The 22,182-nt window shown below is 42.0% G+C and overlaps 1 protein-coding gene across 6 annotated transcripts in view; it reads left to right on the plus strand.

Annotated features, from left to right (window-relative positions):
- The window catches only part of ESRRG (estrogen related receptor gamma), a 767,139-nt gene that overhangs the window by 422,756 nt on the left and 322,201 nt on the right, over positions 1-22,182 (plus strand). Inside the window, exon 3 of one of the 6 annotated variants that reach the window (XM_053309104.1) lies at positions 13,947-14,038. The exons of the other annotated variants lie outside the window; for them this stretch is intronic. The gene's annotated coding sequence lies outside the window, so the exon portion shown is untranslated. The remainder of the gene's footprint in view (positions 1-13,946; positions 14,039-22,182) is intronic. 6 annotated transcript variants of the gene reach the window in all.

Below are 22,182 nucleotides of genomic sequence, written 5' to 3' on the forward strand. Positions count from 1 at the left end.
CCTGTGCAGTCTGAAAGGATGCCTTTCAGCATCACCCTATATCACTGCTGCCCAATATAGTACCAGCGGGGGTTCGAACCGGCAACCTTCTGCTTGTTAGTCAAGCAATTCCCCACTGCACCACTTAAGAACTACAACTCCCATAATCCCCTGCCACAGTGGCCAGTAGTCAAGGGTTAGGGGAGTTGTAAGCCAACATCTGCAGGAGGTCTGAAGTTGAACAGCCCTGGCATAAGCTAATATACTAACAAAGTATGTATCACTCTTGGCCGTGCATAGTGGGAGTTTGTCCAGTTCCTTTCAGAAAGTGGCTCTCCCTTTTGTCAGCTCATGCACAAAAATGGTAGAAAGAGAATATTTAGAGACTGCTTGTGAGAGCTCATCTACAAGAAGGCATTGAGATAGATGATGATACCTTGAATCTAGAACTGAAAGCTTAAGATCAGTGTTGAAATGGAAGGCATGGAGACCAAGATAGTAACCCACAAAAGGCCAGGCAAGAAAGCAGCGAGCATTTCGGACCCATCCCTAAAGTTACTGCTTCGATTCTGCAGGGATACCTGTATTTCAGTGATATTTATTGTAGAGTTAAGTTCTTTCATTTGTTGAGGTTTATTTCACATTTACACCAGTGTAACTGAGTTCAGGATTTAATGAAACAAGATGTAATGGGAAAAGACTACTTCTGAGATTTTTCCGGTTGCTCTGAAACGATCACTATGATCAAAGAAAGAGCCGCACTGATGAGCTCCAGAAACAGTTTCATCTGTGTTCTCTTCTTGTAAGAAAAGACAAAGATGTTTGTAATACTTCCTTTGTTTAAAGCAGTAATGTAGACGGTGAGTCACTCAGCTATCCCTGCGCTGCATTAGAATAGCCATCAAAGTCAGCCTAGATCATTTGGATCATGTCACTTGTCCTGAAACGTGTAGCTGTTTTTAAAGAAAGAACATGTCATGTTCCTTATGAGGATCTTTAATGCATGAAGCTTGTTTAAAGCATTAATAAATCAAGTCATCAATGTTCAACCCATGTCTGATTTTTATGCATGACAATCTATGTCTTTTTCCGTGCAGAACAAAAGGATTCCTTGCGCCAAATGGTTGCAAATAATTCTGTTCAAAAATATATAGATCAGCAGGAAACCCAATGTCTGTAGTTGGCCGCAATGCAGACTGATGCTGCTTCTGCATCAACATTGTTATGCAAGGTCACTATTAGGGCAGGGCTATATATGACTGGCTTACTAACCCTATCAGTTTGTAGCCATTACCTACCTTCTCCTTCCTGCTGCAGTCCTCTTCACCCTTTAAAAGGCTAGAGGGCTCTCTGGATCAGCATGGGATATGGCAAGGGGCTTAAAGTTAGAGGGGATTAGTGGCAGAACCTGGGAACTCCTCTTGCAGGAGTAGAGATGTGGCCTCCTTTGGAGCCAAGCCATTTCCCCCTACTCTTCACTCTAAGCCATTCCATTTGCTGAGTTTTCAAATCTTAAGTTCTAACAACTCTTGTCTTTGTAGCTGACTTAAACATGCGGCACAATATGTGAAGTGTTGTGATTTGTTGCCATGATGACAGTGTCAACTTAACTACAGCTGACAAACAGTTTTTAAATAGAACATTTCAATTCATTATAGTATTCTCCATCTGTTTCCCCCCTATCTTTTTACTATGCAAAATATTGGAGAAATGTTACCGTAATTATTTAGATTATATACAAAGTCACTAACTATTAATGATTAAGTAAATCGTGTATTCTTAAGGATCATATTTCTAAAAAGTTCTCTTTCAGAAGAACAGGAAATAATTACATATTTAGGAGGATTCCAAGCCCAGTTGAGAAATGGGAATGAGAAGGCATGTCTGCCTAGAATGCTCACTGCTGCTTTGTTTCCACCTGCTGTTGCATTTGGTCCACATCCCTCTAGCTTTAAGCTTTCATTCAAGATTAAAGACTGATGGGGTGGTGTGTGGGGTGTGTGTGTGTGTGTGTGTGTGTGTGTGTGTGGTGTGTGTGTGTGTGTGTGTGTGTGTGTCACTGGCTGTGTTACAAATCCTCACGAACCTCAAATCAGCCCTCCACAGATAAAGTGGAGACTGGTCAAACAACTCACAACTGATTATTTTGTCATTCATTAAGAGCAGGGCTGCACAATTGTGACCCTCCAGCTGTTGTTGGACTACAGCTCCCATCATCCCCAGCCACAGTGGTCAATAGTCAATTTTATTTTTTTATATCTATTTTTTAATGTATATCTATGTGAACCGCTTTGGACACTTTTGTTGAAAAATGGTATATAAATATTTGTCCTCTTCGTAGTCAAGGACTGTGGAAGTCGTAGTTCAACAACTGGAGCACTGAAGTTGTACAGCCCTGATTTAGAGATAGTCACATTGAAATTGTTTATACGGGAGGGGGGAAGTTTATAGAGGGGGGAGAAAAAATCTGCTCCCCAAAATGGCAGCCCTGTGCTACATTTCCACTCCCTGCTGCCATATCTGTGGGGGAGGGGGCAGGGTTGTGCTCCCAGTTCAATAGACAGACACAGGATGCCGCTATCTTCCCTCCCTGGCATGTTATTTTAATTGGCCTCCCCGGCCAATTAAGCTGTTCTCTTGCCTCCCGCCACATATGATGCAGGCCAATGAGGAGCAGGTAGTGCCTGTATAAGCAGCAGGCTTTAGTAATGTCTGTCAGTTGCTCTCTGGCAAGGCGCCCATCCCATTGTCAGTGACGGTTATCTGGTCACCATCTGGGGCCAAGTGGGAATTTTTTGGGTCGCACCTGATTGGCACTAAGTGTGACCCTTTCTTTCTTTTTTTTGCCTACTTCTCACTGAGTTTAATGATAGGGGTTCCCATGGATTTAGGATCTCTGGTCACTTGGCAGGAAAGTGTGGGTTTGAGGTTGGCTATTTTGGTAATGGTGTTGGGCCGGAGGACCATTTAAAGTGGGAAGGAACAGCCAATCTGGGATTTGTTTGTTTATTTGTTGATTCATTACATTTATAAACCGAAGTGTATCCTACTGAGTTCAATGGGATTTTTGCCCAGATAAGTGTGTCTGTATATCTATGCCTGGAAATAAGACCCACTGAATACAAAGTTGGCATTCATAGGATTAGATTACAAATTGATTTAGAATGTGACTTTGATCAAAGTCACAATCCACGCATTTCTTATTTTTGAGGAGGAACATGGGGTCACGAGGTAAATACTTCCAGTATAACTGCTTTATGGCTTTGCAGCCCAGATCACATGATAATTTCATATTTTATTTTACCCCATGTGTGCTAGATGATGCTTCAAGATGCCTAGCTCTATAGAAGTACAAATTATTGTTTGTCGTTAATTGTGCTTCGCTGCACAGCCTCTCAGAAAACAGCTACTGCAGCTGTTGTGCGGATTGGTTGCTTGAATGAACTATGAATCCATCATTTCATCCATTATCCTTCCTTGTACATTCTGAACCCAGGTGGCTAGCATTCCCATTAGTAACTTTTAATAAATCACATCATATTTACAGTCCTAATTTTATCTTAAATTATAAAAGAGGGTATGCTTTTAAATTAAAAGTATTATGAGACATCTTGCACATTACTGAAATGGCACTGTTTTGTTGCTAACCTATTAGATCACTGAATTAAAGCTAAATTATAAGGTTTAAGGGAACCTGCTACTACCATCAGGTTTATTATTTCCAGCAATACATGACTGAGGGCTTTTTCAGAGTGTGTTTCATTATCACAACTGGAGTGTGAATATTTGTACAGATGGCTCCCAGGGCCTTTCTAGGTGGGCTGCTTTGAAAATATTCTCTGCTTATTTGTAAAAATACAAAGCATCTTTATTGTTGTTTATTGGCAGAAACAATATTAACCATGCCTCCCATTCCTCTTTGCACTCGTTACAATTGATCACTCTCTTAATCAACTTCTCCTATGCCTTAGGTCTTTCCATGCTTCTGTTCCCAAATGGTTCTCTTTGTACTATCTAATTCCACAGAGGGAAGTTCTTCTTCATTCCCACTCTGTTGGGTCCCTGAGGGCTCTGTTCTTGGCTCCTTGCTATTCTCTCTCTACACTCTCTCCCTGGGTGACCTCATCAAATTCTATTGCATTCAGTACCACCCATATTCTGACAAGACCAGCCTCTACCTTTCTCTGCCAGAAAATTCTCCCTCCATCCATTCCCTCATTTCCAGCTGCCCATCTGACATTTCAGCTTAATGATGCTCCATTATTGTTTCCAGCTCAATATATCTAAGATCTAACTTCTCATCTTTCCTCCCAAGCCTTCATCTTCTCATACTCTCTTCTTATCAGTTGACCATATCGCCTTCCATCCTGTTAATGGTGGCAATGTCACAATCCACCTTTGTTAAACAGGCTGAGCCTTGGCTTTATACAGTATTTGACTCCCCTCTTTATTCCCCATATGAACCTTCCTTTTTGCCCCCTTAGCAAAAACCTTTAATTCATATCCTAGTCATCTCTTACTTTTTCTCTAGCCTTCCATTAGCTCACCTTGGGCCCCCCCACCTCTCTCCAGCACACTACTACCATAATCATTCACCACTGTTGTTGCACTGACCATGTCACACACCTCCAGAAATTCCTGTACTAGTTTCCTACCTGATTCAAATCCAGCACAAGCTCCTTGCCCTTCAAAGTATCTTCAAAGCCCTCCATAGCCTCGTCTCTCCCTCTCTGCTCTCATATCCTATTACATTCCTGCTCATGACCTTCACTCTCCCAGTTCCAGCACTCAACTGTCCAATGGTCTCCTGCTCCCTCAGACAACTCCACCCTTTCCCACTTATGCTTGTAATCTGTGTGGCACCTTATTCTTGGAATGTGTGTGGCACCTTTTCTTTTACTTTCTTCAAATCCTTTCTTTAAATTCACCTTTTTAAGTGAAGTTGTTGGCAGACACCTTAGTCACCATTCCCTGCTATAACTAAACTTAGTTATATGTAACTGAAACCATTGTATGTTCTTCCCGCATTTACCTCTGCCTGCATTTCTGTCCATTGCTTCTGTTTCACTGTGTCAGTATCTAGATTGTAGACTTCTTAGGGCCAGGACCAATGCTCTCATTCTTAATGAAGTGTTGTGGTGTTGTGTACATGGATGGCACTATATAAATAATAATAAGAGATGCCATCATGATGTAACATCAGAATTTGGGAGTTCTTTAATATCGGCCCCCCCCCCCGGCATGTTGTTTTTTAAAAAATGGCTTCTCTCAGGTTAATAACTTGGGGAATAGCAAGCAGCCATGTTTTCGTTTTAATCTGCAGTGTAATGTAATAAACTGTATCTTATAAATCTGACTGAGAAAACAGCACATTCACAAAGATACTGATAAAATCATTTCATTTATATTTGACTATATCAGTTAACAGAAAAGCAAAGTTCAGCAAGGGAACAAATGCTATAACATATTTGGTTTTGGGTCATCTGGCAAGTCTGTGAAGTTCCATAAAGTTTATCTTTGATTTATTTCAGAAATGCATGCCCGAAGCTTGTACCAGATTAAAATGAAAAGATGCAGCTTACCTGCTTATTTGCTCAAATATACTTCATCCGTTGTGGTCTTTGTACAGCCTGGTCTCCCTGGCTGCGTTCCTGACCACCCCAAAGGCTTGGGATTGAAGGAAAATGAGGAATAAAACAGAAACTCTTTCATAATTTTATTCTTTTTAAAACAGTTCATGTGTTTTCACCTGAATTGTTTTAAAAACAGAGTCAAATTAGGAAGGCGTTTCTGTTTTATTCCTCATTTCCCTTCAATCCCAAGCCTTTGGGGTGGTCAGGAAGGCAGCCGGGGAGACCCTATCCAATGCAGATTGGATTCTGTTCAGGTAGAGGGTGGGACCTAGATCAATATTAGTTAAAATAGTCCAACCTTGAATGCACAGAGAGAATTAAGAATGAATATAATGGAAGAATTGGTAAAGAATATGGTAATGTTGCAAGGGAAAGACTGCTCAAGAGGCTAGGTTATATATTAAGATATAATAAAGAAAGGTCAGGAAAAAGAGACACTAGGTGTCTAAGAGAAACTTCTGTAGGGAATTGTGAGGACAGCAACAGCAAGTCAATTTGAGCCCATGTCATATGCCAGAACAAGGGGACTGAGCACAGGGTCAGGCATTAAAGGAATATGTGGGATTCCCCCCCCCCATACACACACACAGAACAGTTAATTATATGTGCTGCATACATTGACAGGAGCAGAAACTGGAGCAGCAGAAATGATTGCAGGATAAAATATTCGAGAACATTGTTGATTGTGCTTCTTAAATACATGGATATGAGTTGAGACCTATAAAATTGTGCAGAAAAGTACATATACACATATATTATTTTCATATCACTTTCTCCCCCCTCTCAACAACCTAAGTTTTATCTATCCTCTTAATCTACACTCTCTCTAACCTCTAACCTAAACAGCTCTTCTTTTCTTCTCTCAACCCCAAGCTCTTTGTTCATTTATGCTCCTTGAGCCTTGCTCAAGGCTGCTTCTCTTCACAGCAAATGCAGTGGCTTTTTCGCAAATAAATCTGATTGTGCGGAAAGTGCTCGACCTTATATAAAACAGTTCCAGTGAGAGGAACTAGGACATTCTGGTATATTTAATTCCCTCCCCACAGTTCCTTCTTCTCAAAAACAGCCTATCATGAGGATGTGCCTCCACAGGCTGTTTCTTGTTCCTGGAACATTGACTGATGAGATGCAGTTGAGCATGCTCAGTACTTATCAAATGCTGATATAGGCTTGCTGGCAAGCCTGGGTTTTAAACATTCTGCCCTGTGCAGTTTCAGCCCCAAACTCTAGTACTAGATAGACAATGTTTAATTAGAGTGTGTTCTGCCTAAATGCATAGTAGAACTTGTGGAAAGGTTTACTCAGAGCTGAATCTGGCAATACATCATTAGAAGAGCAGAAGTAGGATGGAACTTAGAAGAAACCTTTTCTACAAACCTCTCAAGCTTATTTCATGCATCTGGTCAGCTGCTTTCAGCTGAAGAAGTTCTTCACTTGCTTAATATATGTCTAATAACACTGATTCAGAAACAGGATATATACAAACACTTAAATAGAGATTTGCCATACCTTACCCATACAAGGTAAGGACAGAGTGGACAGAGAGAAATTTTTATCCTCTCCCAACATTAGAACCAGAGGCCATCCCATGAAACTGAAGGCCAGGAAATTTAGGACTGACAAGAGGAAGTACTTTTTCCACACAGCACATAATTAATCTATAGAATTCTTTGCCATGTGATGTGGTGATGTCCACCAGCTTGGATGGCTTTAAAAGGGGCTTAGACAAATGCATGGAAGACAGGACTATCAATGGCTACTTGTCTGGTGGCTATGGGCCATCTTCAGCCTCAGAGGCATGATGCCTCTGAATACCAGTTGCAGGGGAGCAACAGGAAAAGAGAGGGCATGCCCTCACCTCTTGCCTGTGGGCTCCCCAGAGGCATCTGGTGAGCCACTGTGTGAAACAGGATGCTGGACTAAACAGGCCAGCTGCCTGATCCAGCAGTGCTGTTCTTGAGGCTGTACGCACAATGTGTGGAGCCTAACCAGGCTCGGTGGGCTGCACATGGACAGAGAGCTGTCCCAGGGTGGCCAGATTGGCTGCCCACACAACTACCGGCTCCATTACGGAGTGGTAGGGGCAGCGGGGATTGGGGGCTGCCTGGCCCCCAGAAGTCTCAGGATGCCCCCCATGAGTGTGCAGGGCATTCTGGGTGAACCCCCGAGACCGGGAGGCTTGTTGAAGCCTCCTGTTTGGGGGTCTATCTGTGTGTTGCCGTGGTGCGCAGCCATGCCACAGTGGCAAATGACAGTAAAATGGGGTTAGCAGAGCAAGTGCTCCACTAACCTCGTTTTAGAGGAGGGGTTCTTAGGCAGGCTAGCCACCGTTGAACCACCGGGCTTGCCCACTGCTGAACCACCAGGCTCACCTGCAAGCCCACCAGCTCTCACGATGGAAGGAATGCTGGGCTCCCTTAGCCCGGTTTCTCTCCATCGTGAGAATAGCCTACAGTACTTATATTATAGGGCTTTCCTGGCATTAACTGGGAAAAGGAAACCAGCTTACCGAATTCTTGCCTTGTTCCTTTGCACAAGCAGCAGTGTGATGTCTACAGTATGTGCATGCATTGCTTGGATTATGAGCACTGTGTTCATTATAATCTGAAATAGTACAGTCTTCACTATCTGAATGCAATAGATTTTTTTATTATTTGACCTATATTTTAGGTGAATTGTTGACCGAAATGACTTCATTTCTCATCCTTCAGTTAGATAAAAGGCATAAAACACAGAATGTTAAGTTCTTGGACTCACTCTGGGCTTGCTTTCATGATAATCATTAGCCCTGCTCTGAACTCTATTGACAAAATGCTGGAGAATTCTTGAAAGTAGAGCCAGTTTCTTTTTTTTTAAGGAGGAATAAAAAACAGGTTAATGAGAAGATCTAATGAGAATGACCTAATTCTTTAGCCTTTGTGCTACATTACTACTCCCCCCGCTAAACTTACAATAAAAGAAAGGTAGTTTAAAAATTATATATGTTGATTCCTGCAAATCAACAGGTCAGCACCTTGATTAGGAAGTTAATTTCTCAATAGCTGCTGAAAATGTCCTTTTTCTTTCCCGAACAGCAGCAGATATTGTTTGCATGCATCTTGATAACCAACATGGAAATTATATATTAATATATACAGGGGGAGACAGAGACAGAGAGAAAATACTTAACAGTCAAAGAATGAGGAAAGCGTGCCATTACTCATAAGTGGCACTGCCATGAATGAGTTACTCAGTCATCTGGTAGCAAGTGCAAATGTCCCTGCCTGTGAAAAATAAGAATTTAAGTGCACTCTCTTAAACAGCTGAAGGTAAGGGGCTTCTTCTACTGGAATTAAAGAGTTTTAGTTTCAGTGTGCAAATTAAAAAACACAAGAAGAATGCTTGTGTTAAATAGTGCATATTTTCTAACTGTATTATTATCCAGACATCTTCTGGGGGAAAGTAGTGGGAAATATAGAATATAGATAAAGCACAAAAGGTATAGAAACTGAGTGCATAAAGGTGTATTTATTCAGAAAGTTTGACGTAAACTATATTACTCACTAGCCTTCTACTTGTGATTTCCAAAGTATATTTTTTAACTTTCCACAAGCAGAAGTATGTTGCATTTCTTTGTTTTTGAAAGTGCAGTTCAAACCATTTTTGTAACTTTTGAGTCCCAAGATAGACCACTTAAGTATTTGCCAAAAGTGTTAAGACTGAAATCCTATGCAGTTTGAGAGTAAGCAACTGAACTCAATGAGTCACAGGGACTGCAGTGTTAGAAGAGTGGAACAGGACATCTGCTGTCACAAGAGGCTACAGGGTGGCTCTAGCACTCACCTGGCCTCTGTGCATGCAGAGGAGCTGACCCCCACACAGCAGAGAGAAAAGAGGCATGGGGCTGCCGGGTGCCCCTCATTGGGGCAGGGCATTCTAATACCCCAGGATGCTCTATCAGGGCTGCTGTATGTGTGGCAGGGAGAAAAGGGGTGCCCCTCGTGTGCAGCAGAGAAAGAAGAGGCATGGGATGGGGGGGCCACCACTGGGTGCCCATCACAGGCCCGGAGGCAGCTGCCCATGTGCACAATTACAGCATTGTTGAATGCATGCAGAGGAAAGTAAGTGGGAGTGATTTTTGCTGCTATCCTGTCCTTCTGAAAGTGCTACGTGGCTACAAGAAATATGAGGGGGTGCAGGACTCAGGGCAATGGGAGGGTTGCCCATGAGAAGCAGTGGCAGTGGTGCAGAGACGTGGGGTCCCGTGGCATGGAGATTCTTGCTGAGCAGAGTGTGCTGCAGAGCCTGGCTGAGTTGGAGAGCTGCTGCAGTGGGCAGGACCAGTGATGGTGGGAAATTTATGCACTGATATAAGGCCACGGAATCCATGGGACTCAGGGCAATGGCCCCTATCCTTGCCCCCAAGGATGGCACTGTCCCTGAGGGCTGCACGATCCCCAAAGACATATTCCTGGCAGCTAAATAGCAGAGTTTTGAGGAGAGGTAGCTCAGCTTTTCCTGGGCCAAAGATCATTGATGTGATGCCTGGGAAGATCACCCATCTCCAGTGGGACAGAGTTCAGGGTCAAGCAACTTCTCTGCTTGGGATATGGTAGCAGTGTGAGTTCAGCAATGGACTGGAAACAGCCATAATTCCCAGCTCTTCCACTTGCAAAATCAATGTACTGCTTCAAAATAAAGGGGGGAAATAATTTGATGTAAGCATTTCGTGATGGCTTCATATTTGATACATATAATAACAATGAAGCACATTATGATTCCTTTTGTGTGTCACAGAGGTTAGATGTAAAGACTGGTTCATGTTTCCTCCAAGGTAGATTTTGCATGGAATTGAGAGGATGCACTTCCTGTTCATAAGAACAGCCCTGCTGGATCAGGCCCATCTAGCAGACATCCTGTTTCCTACAGTGGCCCACCGGACGCCTCTGAGAAGTCCACAGGCAAGAGGTGAGGGCATGCCCTCTCTCCTGTTGTTGCTCCCCTGCAACTGGTATGTAGAGGCATCTTGCTGGATGTGTTGTATTCAAGAAAAACAACACAATTCTCAGAAGTGCCATCCTCGTGCAGCTCATATGAAATGTCTTAGGACAACTGTGGCAGAGGCATAGCTATAACTGAACAAGGAAGTGGGGAGAGACAAAGTTCAAGGACTGGTGAGGAAGAAGGGGCTCCCAGCTGATCAATAGGTTGCTCTTCCCTCTCCCCATCTTGCCTCTCCAAAGAAGAAGGCAGGGAGGTCGGAGAGGGGCAGGGGCCCATCTTTACTTTTTGTCCCAAGGCCCATTCCAACTGTGCTACTCACCTGAACGGTGGGATGTAGATTTTTCCAATTACCTTATTTATTACTGGATAATTTTAAGATACCCATGGTAACCTAATAATTCATGTGAGTGTACAGTTACAGTCCTTTGCCTCGGATAACATGGTTTATATAATTGTGTTGTTTTTCAGTGATAAACCATTGGGAGGACACTGTGAAGTTAGCAGTCCTGTTCATAGAAGTGTAAATATAGTCTAGATTACATTATCTGTTTGGGAGAAATCTAAATTTTTGGGCTGTACAGTGTTTGTCCACAGAGACAAACCCCGCAGTGTTCTGTACCACAGGGAGGATCTCTCCAGATGTATAATGTTTGGCCCTGCAGACAAACACTGTTACATTTACATTTCTTTACATTTATATCCTGCTCTTCCTCCAAGGAGCCCAGAGCAATGTACTACATACTTAAGTTTCTCTTTCACAACAACCCTGTGAAGTAGGCTAGGCTGAGAGAGAAGTGACTGGCCCAGAGTCACCCAGCTAGTTTCATGGCTGAATGGGGATTTGAACTCGGGTCTCCCCGGTCCTAGTCCAGCACTCTAGCCACTACACCATGCTGGCTCTAGTGTAGAAAGTTAGTGTAGAAAGCAGCAGAGGGGCGCAGTCATTCTGCATGTGAGTACAGTGTCACTATTTGCATAATGCCCGAACAGGGCCTTGAGACTCTGGACATGCCTGCTGTGATAGTTCCCCCCCCCCCCGTTTTTTCAAAAGTAGAAGTCATTGCTTATGACTTCTACATGAAACATGAAAATGTTTTTTTCAAAGTCCCTTCAATTTTAAAAGCAGTTTGCCATATGACATGCAAGAGTGAGGTGGGTGTGGCACTATTCAAATAGTACAAGCCCAGACCCTCCTTGAGTACATGGAACTAGTTACATAATTCTTTGGCTTTCTGGATATTGTTTTTGGAACAGTGGCCAACATGAAGGGCAGCCCTCCATCAACACCACCAAGGGTACTGTGGAACTTCAAAGGCAACCCCAACAGTGCAGTGATGAGGCTGCTATGGAATGGCTTTAAGCTCCTTAGTGGTGCAGCACTCCTGCCTCTGGAAACAGTGATTCCCCACCATTGACTGAGAGCTGCCTGTCATGTTGGTCACTAAATATACCTCATTTAACTGACCTGTCTTTAAATTTTAGCAGCTAAAATATAGATTGCTAATTTTTTCCTGCTACTTACCCCCACCCTCATTTACATGATTTTCATCTACAGTATTTGGGAGGAAAATGCACTGTTCTTCAAGAGGTCTCTAGGCTGAGCTAAACTGAAATGAACATGAGCTTTCATTTTAAAGCTTTCATTAAAGTGTCAGGGTTTTTATTGCAATCTGGAAATCACACACTCTTCCTCAGATCTATAGTTGTATCTAGTTATAGATGACTACTGAGACTGTGGGACTGCTTCTCTGATTTTTCGTCATGAAAACCCTCCATGAACATCTGTTATATATAGCTATTGTTCCTATCACTTTAGTGTATGAATACATATGGCAGTTTAGAGACAGGCAAAGTGGCATTAACAGATAGGTTTTTGAGCTTCACACAGCTACTACAGGGTTTAAGAAAAGGTTCAGATGGAAATCCTGACACTCAATTTCCTGTGAACAGATATGTGTTTCTACAGTATCTCAAAATTAATGGACTAAACAAACTTGTGTTCAGACCAATTATAGCCGAATGTGACATACCTGCTTTTGTTTGTCCCTAACAAAGATACCTTGAAATGAATAAGTTGTTTTGTATCACTACCCTGCTCACTCCAAATGCTCACACATGAGATGTAGACCAAAAATACTCCTTTATATAAAAAGGATCTTTTATCACTTTTGAAAATCTGAAAAAGAGCTTTCTAAACATCTTTAAATTTTCTGATATTTTTGTTTTTCATAAAAAGTAAGAGCACCTGAACTCGAGGCCTCAAATAATATGAAATGCGCTTTGAATCCCAAACAACTTTGATTTTCAGTCGCTTGTTTTTGTACAACACCATATTCTTCTGAATGATACTATAAAATTAGAGATGAACCTGTCGCATCAGCACAAACTGGTGCATAATTCTGTGAAAGTGAAAGCTCATGAAAGTAAAATCAGCCCAAAAAAAGTCAAGTTTAGACTTTTTATATATATAGATATTCATATTTATGAATTTGAAAAGCCTTCTCCATTATCTTATCTGGAACTATGTTCATCGTTGACAACAAATGTGCCCTTGAGAATTGCTCCTAATGTAACACAATGGGGACACGGAATTCCCTCTCATTCCTATGCTCTCGCATCTATCTATCTATCTATCTATCTATCTATCTATCTATCTATCTATCTATCTATCTATTATTTTGCTATTATTTCAGGTGCCACAGTAGATTTCAGCTGACATGGAACTACAATTTAACCAATTGACTCTCCCTTTGTAGTAACTACTCTGCCAGGAGGCCACCATTGTGCTCTACTAACAAAGAGTATTAGAGATACATAATCCTTCCAGACAATGTATTCACGGGCTGCTGGAATTTCAACATAATTAAATTTGTCCCTGTGAAAGATTCTGTTGTATTATAGTTGCACTGTTCAAAACATAATTATTGGTCTATTTTGATTTTGCTCTGCTGAGCTGTAGACTGATGCACAGTGAAACCAGTGACATATTTTATATATAGTAATACACTGCAAAAGATATACAGGTGTGGGGGGTATCACGCATATGACACCTAAGGTCTTCCTGGCATACTCAGTTGAAATTTATCTGAGGGAACTATCCTATCTTACATTGAACATATCCTTCCATGCTTGTCAGTCATTTCAATTGGTCATGGGCTACTTAAATTGTCTCAAACGCAAAATAGGCCTTTAAGGTCAACAGGCTTGTGGAGACATGAAGTGTGTACATAACCAAGATTAAGTGGCTGTTACCTCAAGGTTGTTGAATTGAGATGTCAACCCCTTCATGAGCTAGGAATTATAAATTGTTTTGGTTACACCCCCTTGCTGACTATCTTGGATCATTCACAGGTCACTGTGTTTCTCTATCGAACTGTGAACTCCGCCCACCAGAGATGATGCCTCTGCTATTATTTCCATGACCACTTATCGTGGGATGAGAGGTGAGTCAGGAGTCCCTGGTCTTGACAAGGGTTGTTGACTCTCTTTCACTGCATTTTAGCCTCTGTTTCTGAAGCTGGGCATGTAAACATGAAATTGAAGTGGATTCTGAGCATGTTATCCCAGGATAACCATTGTTCAAATAGCCCTTAAGTCTGTTCAGTTACTGGCTCCTATTTTCAGAGGTTTCTCTGCAGTTGAAAATTGATTTGGTTTATGGAAACACTCTTTGGTATTTCCCAGAAGTGAGCTTTATGTACACCAGTGTACATTTATCCATGGGACATGTGCATTTTGTTTTCATAAAATGCCTGTGGAGGCACAGGTAAAGCCAACGTGCGTTTTCAGTGCTATGGGAAGATTAAGCCAGTACTGATATCTGCAGCCACTATTGTTGCGAAGTCTCCACGGCTGCCTCCTTGAGATGATTTGTTATCTTGTTGTTTTAACAAACTTTTCATAAGCAACAGTTGGGCACCGTATGTGATTAGATTGTGGTTAGCATATCTTGCTTTATATGCTTAACTTGCTTTATATGCTTCTGACTAATAAACATGAATGTCTTTGAAATTCCTGCCACCATCTAAGTTTTTGTGTTTTTGAAGGCAGCCGATCAGATTTCAAAACACAATGACATTCAGACTTTTTTGGTTCACCATAAGAGTTAGTCAGTTTTTAAAAAGAGACTTGTACATAGAAGTCATTCAGCAAAAAATGACGGTCAATAGAATTGTGAAGAGAGATTGAAATGGGGCAGAAGGCGAAGGCAGCTCCCCCCCCCCACAACTGCAATAGAGAATTAACCAATGAATCGGCTAGGAAGAAGGGAAGAAATTACACAGGAACATGAAGGAGAGATTACTATAACAGGATACATTTGGCAAGAGAGTGTACAAAGAGGAGTTAGAATGGGGGTATCACTATGAAAACTGGAAGCAGGGAAAGGCAAACAAAAAGAGGTGCAGACACCCACAAATCTGCTACTACTACGATGAATATCCATTCATCAACTGGCCAGGAATATGTGTCTCTTATCTCCTGGCAAGCAAAATGGCCATGATCACACAGACTCCTTCCACACCTCAAGCCATTATGTGTACTGTGGCTTGACAAGGGGAAAAACAGTGTCTCCTGCTTTTTCTTGGCTTCTCCAGTTCATAGCACAAATGAGAGAAGGCTTAAACTCTCTCTCAAGTCCTCTCTGTGTTCCGGAAGACTTGGTTGGGGGGAAAGGAACCAAAAATAATTCCTTGGTTTACTAGCCAACCAATATTCATGAACCTCTAAAGTGATATGTGATAATTTACCATCAGTAAGCTCAACAGGGCCATTTCATGTGCTGCAATATTTCTTTTCAGGAGGTGAATACATGTATGAGGATTCTTGTAAATATGGCATTTCATTGTTCCTTCAATATAGGAATGTTGTGATGTGAAGCTTTCTTGAGAAAATACTTTTTTTTAAAAAAGGGTGAATTGTTTCCATAAGGGTACAGGTGAGGAAAGCGACTTCTTAGAAGTGAACAAGGACCCAGAACAAGTAGGAGAGATGGATCTTCTTGCTTGAACTACCATTGTTGATAGACCTCTCCTCCATGAAGTTATCCAAACCCTTCTTAAAGCCATCCAGGTTGTTGGCTGTCACCACATCTTGTGGCAGAGAATTCCACAAGTGGATTATGTGTTGTGTGAAAAAGTACTCCGTTTGTTGGTCCTAGATTTCCTGGCAATCAATTTCATGGGATGACCTCTGGTTCTAGTGTTGTGAGAGAGGGAGAAGAATTTATCTCTCTCCACTTTCTCCACACCATGCATGATTTTATAAACCTCTATCATGTCTCCACACAGTCGTCTTTTTTCTAAACTAAAAAGCCCCGGGTGTTGTAGCCTTGCCTCATAAGAAAGGTGATCTAGGCCCCTGATCATCTTGGTTGCCCTCTTCTGCACTTTTTCCAGTTCTACAATGTCCTTTTTTAGATGCGGTGACCGGAATTGTATGCAGTACTCCAAGTGTGGTCACACCATAGTTTTGTATAAGGGCATTATAATATTAGCAGTTTCACTTTCAATCCCCTTCCTAATGATCCCTAGCATGGAATTGGCCTTTTTCACAGCTGCTGCACACTGAGATGACACTTTCAATGAGCTGTCCACCAAGACCTCAAGATCCCTCTCCTGGTCACTCACCGACAGCTCAGATCCCATCTGCATATACTTGAAACTGGGTTTTTTCTTTGTCCCAATGTGCATCACTTTACACTTGGCAACACTGAACCTCATTTGCCACTGTCACCCACTCACCCAGTTTGGAGAGATCCTTTTGGAGCTCCTCACAATCCATTTTGGATTTCACTACCCGAAAGAGTTTGATATCATCTGCAGATTTGGCTACCTCACTGCTTACTCCTGCTTCTAGATCATTTATGAATAAATTAAAAAGCACTGGTCCCAGTACAGATCCCTGGGGGACCCCACTTCTTACTTCCCTCCATTGTGAAAACTCTCCATTTATACCTACCCTCTGTTTCCTGTCTTTCAACCAGTTAGCAATTCACACATGTACTTGTCCCTTTATTCCATGACAGCTAGGTTTCCTGAGGAGTCTTTGATGAGGAACTTTGTCAAAAGCTTTTTGGAAGTCCAGGTATACTATGTCAACTGGATCACCTTGATCCACACACTTGTTGACACTCTCAAAGAACTCCAAAAGGTTTGTGAGACAAGATTTACCTTTGCGGAAGCCATGATGGTTCACTCCCAGCAGGGCCTGTTGTTCAATGTGCTTTACAATTTTATCCTTGAGGATGTTTTCCATCAATTTGCTGGGAACGGATTTTAAGCTAACTGGTCTGTAATTTCCCAGATCGCCCCTGGATCCTTTTTGAAAATCAGTGTTATATTTGCTACTTTCCAGTCCTCCGGTACAGAGCCCAATTGCAGGGATAAGGTATATGTTTTAGCAAGGAGGTCGGCAATTTCACATTTGAGTTTTTTGAGGACTCTTGGATGGATGCCATCCAGCCCTGGCGATTTATTAGTTTTCAGTTTTTCCAGACAATTTTCCAGCCACAGTGACCAGTAGCCAGGAATTATGCGAGTTTTAGGCCAACAACTGCAGGAGGGCCAAGGTTGAGTAGCCCTGGCTTAGAGGAAGGCAGAAGCATTCTTATTCCTCTTCCAGACAGTCCTGGAGCTGCTTTTGGCCACACAGTTCTCATGACCATATGACCAGAGCTGGGGAAACACAGTCCCACCTCCAGGAATCCACCAGTACACTACACAAGGAGCATAGTGCATTGGGGGATTTCTCCACAAGAGCAACTGGCTCTGTGTCTGCTTGGGCTGCAGAAAGCCTGAGCAAACACACAACCAGAATGGGAAGGGTGTGGGAAGCTGGGTGGGATGCTGCTACTCCCAGCAGCTTCCAGGTGCCGCTGGTATTGATGGTAATGTCTTCTAAAGGTACCTCTCGTCACCTCCCCAGCTCTGCCCTCACTGACTGCCTCTGAGTTAGACAAAATAAACCATGGTTCAACATGATGTTTGAATCTGCCTAATAATTAAAATGGCTATTAAAAATAATATACATGTTTGAAAGACTTAAAAGCTTTTAGAGCATGAAGCCTAGGAGAATAAAATTTTTCCCCTTTTGCCAAAAAGATAACAGCATAGGTATTAGGCTGGTCTCCCTGGTAAGGGAGTTCCATAACCTGAATTGACTACTGAGAAGGTTCTCTTCTGGTCATCACCTGCCTTGCTTCAGATGGAAGAGAAACATGGAGGCAATCCTCCAAAGATTATCCTATTGCATTGACAAGTTGATGTGGAGGGAGGTATTTCCTTAGGCATTCATGGCCCAACAATGAATACATCATCTTTTGTGGTTGGAACAACATTTATAATCTGCTTTCCCCCATACATGTTGAAATGATGCTTGGAAAGACCTAGTGGTAGAACATTTCATTTTTGCGGCTGTTATTAATTTAATTTGATGTATATCCAATTTTTTGACAAAAATTGCACTCGAAGCAGTAGTTTTATACAGAGACAACGCAAGTCACTACTAAATCCACCCGAGTTCTGAAGGAACTCAAATGTGAAATTGTTGATCTCATAGCAAAAATATATAATTTTTCCCTACAATCAAGCTCTGTACTGGAGAAATAGCTAATGTACCTCTGATTTTCAAAAAGGGATCCAGGGCATCCAGGAAACTATAGGCCAGTTTGCTTAATTTCTATGCTGGGTAAATTGATGGAAAGCATACATAAGGACAAAATTGTTAAACAAATAGAAGAACAGTCTTTGATGAAAGAAAACCACCATGCCTTCTGCAAGGGCAAGTCTTACCTCACTAACTATTTGGAGTTTTTTGAGAGTGTCAGCAGGCAAGTGGATAAAGGTGATTCGGTTGACATAGTATACTTGGACTTCCAAAAAGCTTTTGACAAAGTTTCCCACCAAAGGCTCTTGAGTAAACATAGCAGTTGTGGGATAAGGGGACAAGTTCATGTTTGGAAACAGAGGGTAGGAATAAATGTACTGTTTCCACAATGGAGGGAAGTAAGAAGACTCCCTCAGGGATCTGTACTGGGACCAGTGCTCTTTAACTTTTTCTGCCAAATTTGCAGATGACACTAAACTATTTAGGGTAGTTTAATCCAAAGCAGATTGTGAGGAGCTCCAAAAGGAACCCTTCAAAATGGTGAGTGGGTGACAACATGGCAAATGTGGTTCAATTGTAAGTGAGGGTCAAGTGATGAATATAGGGGCAAAAACCTCCAACTTCACATATATACACTGTTGTTGACTGACCATGAAGAGATTTTGGGGTCATGGTGGACAACCCATTGAAAGCGGCAGCTTTGAAAAAGGCAGTGTTAGGGATCATTAGGAAGGGTATTGAAAATAAAAATGCCAATATTATAATGCTCTTATACAAATTTATGGTGTGGCCACATTTGGAGTACTGTGTACAGTATCTGGTCAATGTATCTTAAGAAGGATATTGTAGAACTGGAAAAGGTACAGAAGAGGGCAACCAAGATGATCAGGGGTCTGGAGCACCTTCCTTAGGAGGCAAGGCTACAGCATCTGGGGCTTTTTCGTTTGGAAAAGAGGTGACTATGGGTAGACATGATAGAGGTGTATAAAATTGTGCATGAGAGTGGTCAGAGAGAAATTTTTCTCCCTCTCTCACAATGCTAGAACCAGGGGTCATCTCATGAAACTGAAGGCCAGATAATTTAGGACTGAAAAAAGAAAGTACTTTTCCACATAGCACATAATTAATCTATGGAATTCTCTGCCACGGGATATAGTGATAACGAATAGCTTAGATGACTTTAAAAGGGGTTTGGACAAATTCACAGAGGACAGGTCTATTAATGGCTACTATTTGGTAGCTATAGGCCACTACCAGCCTCAGAGGCAAGATGCTGCTAGATACCAGTTGCAGGGGAGCAACAGCAAGAGAGGGAGTATGCCCTCACACCTCTTGCCTGTGGGCTTCTCTGAGGCATCTGTTGGGTCACTGTGTGAAACAGGATGCTGGACTAGATAGGCCTAGGCATGATCCAGCAGGCCTTTTCTTAGGTTCTTGGGGTTATTCACACGTCCGCAGAGGATTAAGCATCAGATACATCTGGGGTTCCCCAAGGTATGAAGGAATATTTCAACGCTGGCCTAGAGACAGCCAGTGGGTTTTTCAGTGGCTTATTAAACAAAACTAATAATATACTTTAACACCTAGATATTAACTGTCTTCTTAAATAAGAGCAGGTTGGTTAAGCATGCCTGCTGTGTTATGTCAGTACAAATCAGAGATGTTTAGGAGATGAAGGATCCTTTTGAATATCTGTGAGGTATAGACTTGTTAGAAGCATGGCAAAAAGTGGGCTATTCTTCTAAACTGAGATGGTAAAGTTGTAGGTGCAAGTTAGCCTTTTCAGCACAATATTTTTCCCAATGAAATAACAATATAAAATACCTTGGTCTTAAGCACAATCTTTCTCACTGTCATGTTGCTTGGCACTTAGACAAGAGCGATAGGCTTTGGTCCTTAATCAAAAGCTAACTGTATCTTTTTTTAAAGTTAGCTATATCATTGGCTGAGAAATGCAGACCCCTGTACAATTATGGGGCATGACCAAGATAATATTAGGTATGTGCATGAACTGCTTATGCACTCCCTAGGGTGGTGCAGGGGGGTGCCTATAAAGAACAGGTAAGGCACTTCTTACCTGTTCGTCCCATCCCTGCTGCTTTCCTGCCACTGATGCTCAAGTCTGAAAGAAATGAGTGGGGCAGCAGCATTCCTTCCAGCAGCCCCAATTGCATCGGCATGCACATTGCCAGGGTGTACACATGCCAGCCATTTGGGTGGTATGCTGACCATGCAAATGGCCAGCATGTGTGTGTGCTGACACCATTTGGGCTTGCAGGAAGGAACGCAGCCCTGCAGTCTCTTTCAAACTCAAGCATCAGCAGGGGGTGGTGGGAAGCGGCTAGAAGGGGGTGAACAGATAGGGAGTGTCTTACCTGTTATTTAAAAGCCCACCAACACCACCTGTCAATCCAGTTCAAACGCCAGCATTCAAACAGGTTCATACACATGCCTACAGAATATATCTTATCTAGACATCTACCAGTACAATGAAACTCTGTTTCATCCAGTTGAGATGTGAAATTATATGGACCAACCAGAGTTAAATTAACGCCTTCTAACTTTCCTAGTCAATTGGTCATTCATTAATAGGCAACTACCCTTTTGTTCCACAGAGCAATTTTTATAAACTGATTCAGGAACAAATATTTATACATTTGTGTTCTGCCTTTTTAAAATGTTAATACTTAATAGAGAAAAAGAAGGGGGTGGGGTTCTGTGTATAAACATACTGAGGATGGTTCTGATCCTATAAATAAGTGTTCTGCTACATGATATATAACTAAAGTCTCACTGTAGTATGCTGCAGGCCACTGCAGTTACATGTTCATGTTCCTGGCAGGAGCATGAAATATTAGGACGACTTTTTGTAAGGCATGGCAGGAACTTCCTGCTATACCTTCCAAGAAGTCGTCCTGATATTTTCCCCATGGCGGTGGAAAGTATCTTTTCAAAAAGTAATAGTCTACTCCCACATTAACTTTATCAATACCATACTTCACTTCTGAAGTGAAGTGCTGCTGCTTCACTGGTATTAAGTTTTTTTGTTCATCCCTGCTTTGCCCAAGCAATGAAGAGAATATAATAACTAGCCCATGGATAAGGGAGATTGAAAGATGCAGCTTCATCCCTTGCATTGGATGCAGCTTCATCCCTTGCATTGTATAAGGGAGATCAAAAGATGCAGCTTCAGATAAAAGCATACCACCCAAAACTCCCTCTACACAAGGAGTTTTGAAACTGTCAGTCCAGTTTTGAAATCCAAAACTGTTTCAGCTCTCACTATAGAGCTCTTTCCCTTGGGAGGAGAGGTCATACCTCAATCAGAACACATTCTTGCTTTCTTTTAAAAATTATAACCCACTTTTCCCCTCTGAAGAGGAGGTGGGAAACATAGTTAGCCACTTTATGCTAAAGTGGCTAACAAAATAATACTAACAAAACAATCTCATAATAAAAAGACACATTAAAATTACTAAAAGCAGCAGAATAACATATCACAGCAATAGAAAAGAAATCAAACATGCTTTGTATGTCTCAGATTCAGTCCTTCGCCTCTATTTCAAAGCTCTCCAATATCCAGAATGGAAAAGATCTCTGCTTGGGATCTTAAATAATCACTTGCAGTTAGAGTAGGTGGTATTGAGTTAAATGGATCCGTGATCTGATTTGGTGTAAGGCAACAAATTTATTTATCATGTATTGAACTATTACATAATATCCCACTAGTAATGTAATGGTTTGGCAGTGGAATACTCTGCCTCAGGTGTCAGGAGCCTGTCCATCTAGTGTCCAAATCAAGGTCACTGTCAAGGTCGGAGGCAGATCCTTGAAGTCCTCTCCGGTCTCTGAGCCGGAGGCTCGGCTGTAGTAGGCTCAAAGAGACTTGTTGCTTCCAGCAGCGTTGATTGCCTGCTGGCCTTGATTTATAGTGCTTTGACTAATTGGGTTCCTCCTCCAATCAGCTGTCATTGATTCAGCA

This window comes from Hemicordylus capensis, chromosome 1 (assembly GCF_027244095.1).
Source record: "Hemicordylus capensis ecotype Gifberg chromosome 1, rHemCap1.1.pri, whole genome shotgun sequence".
In the NCBI taxonomy this organism is placed as follows: Eukaryota; Metazoa; Chordata; class Lepidosauria; order Squamata; family Cordylidae; genus Hemicordylus; species Hemicordylus capensis.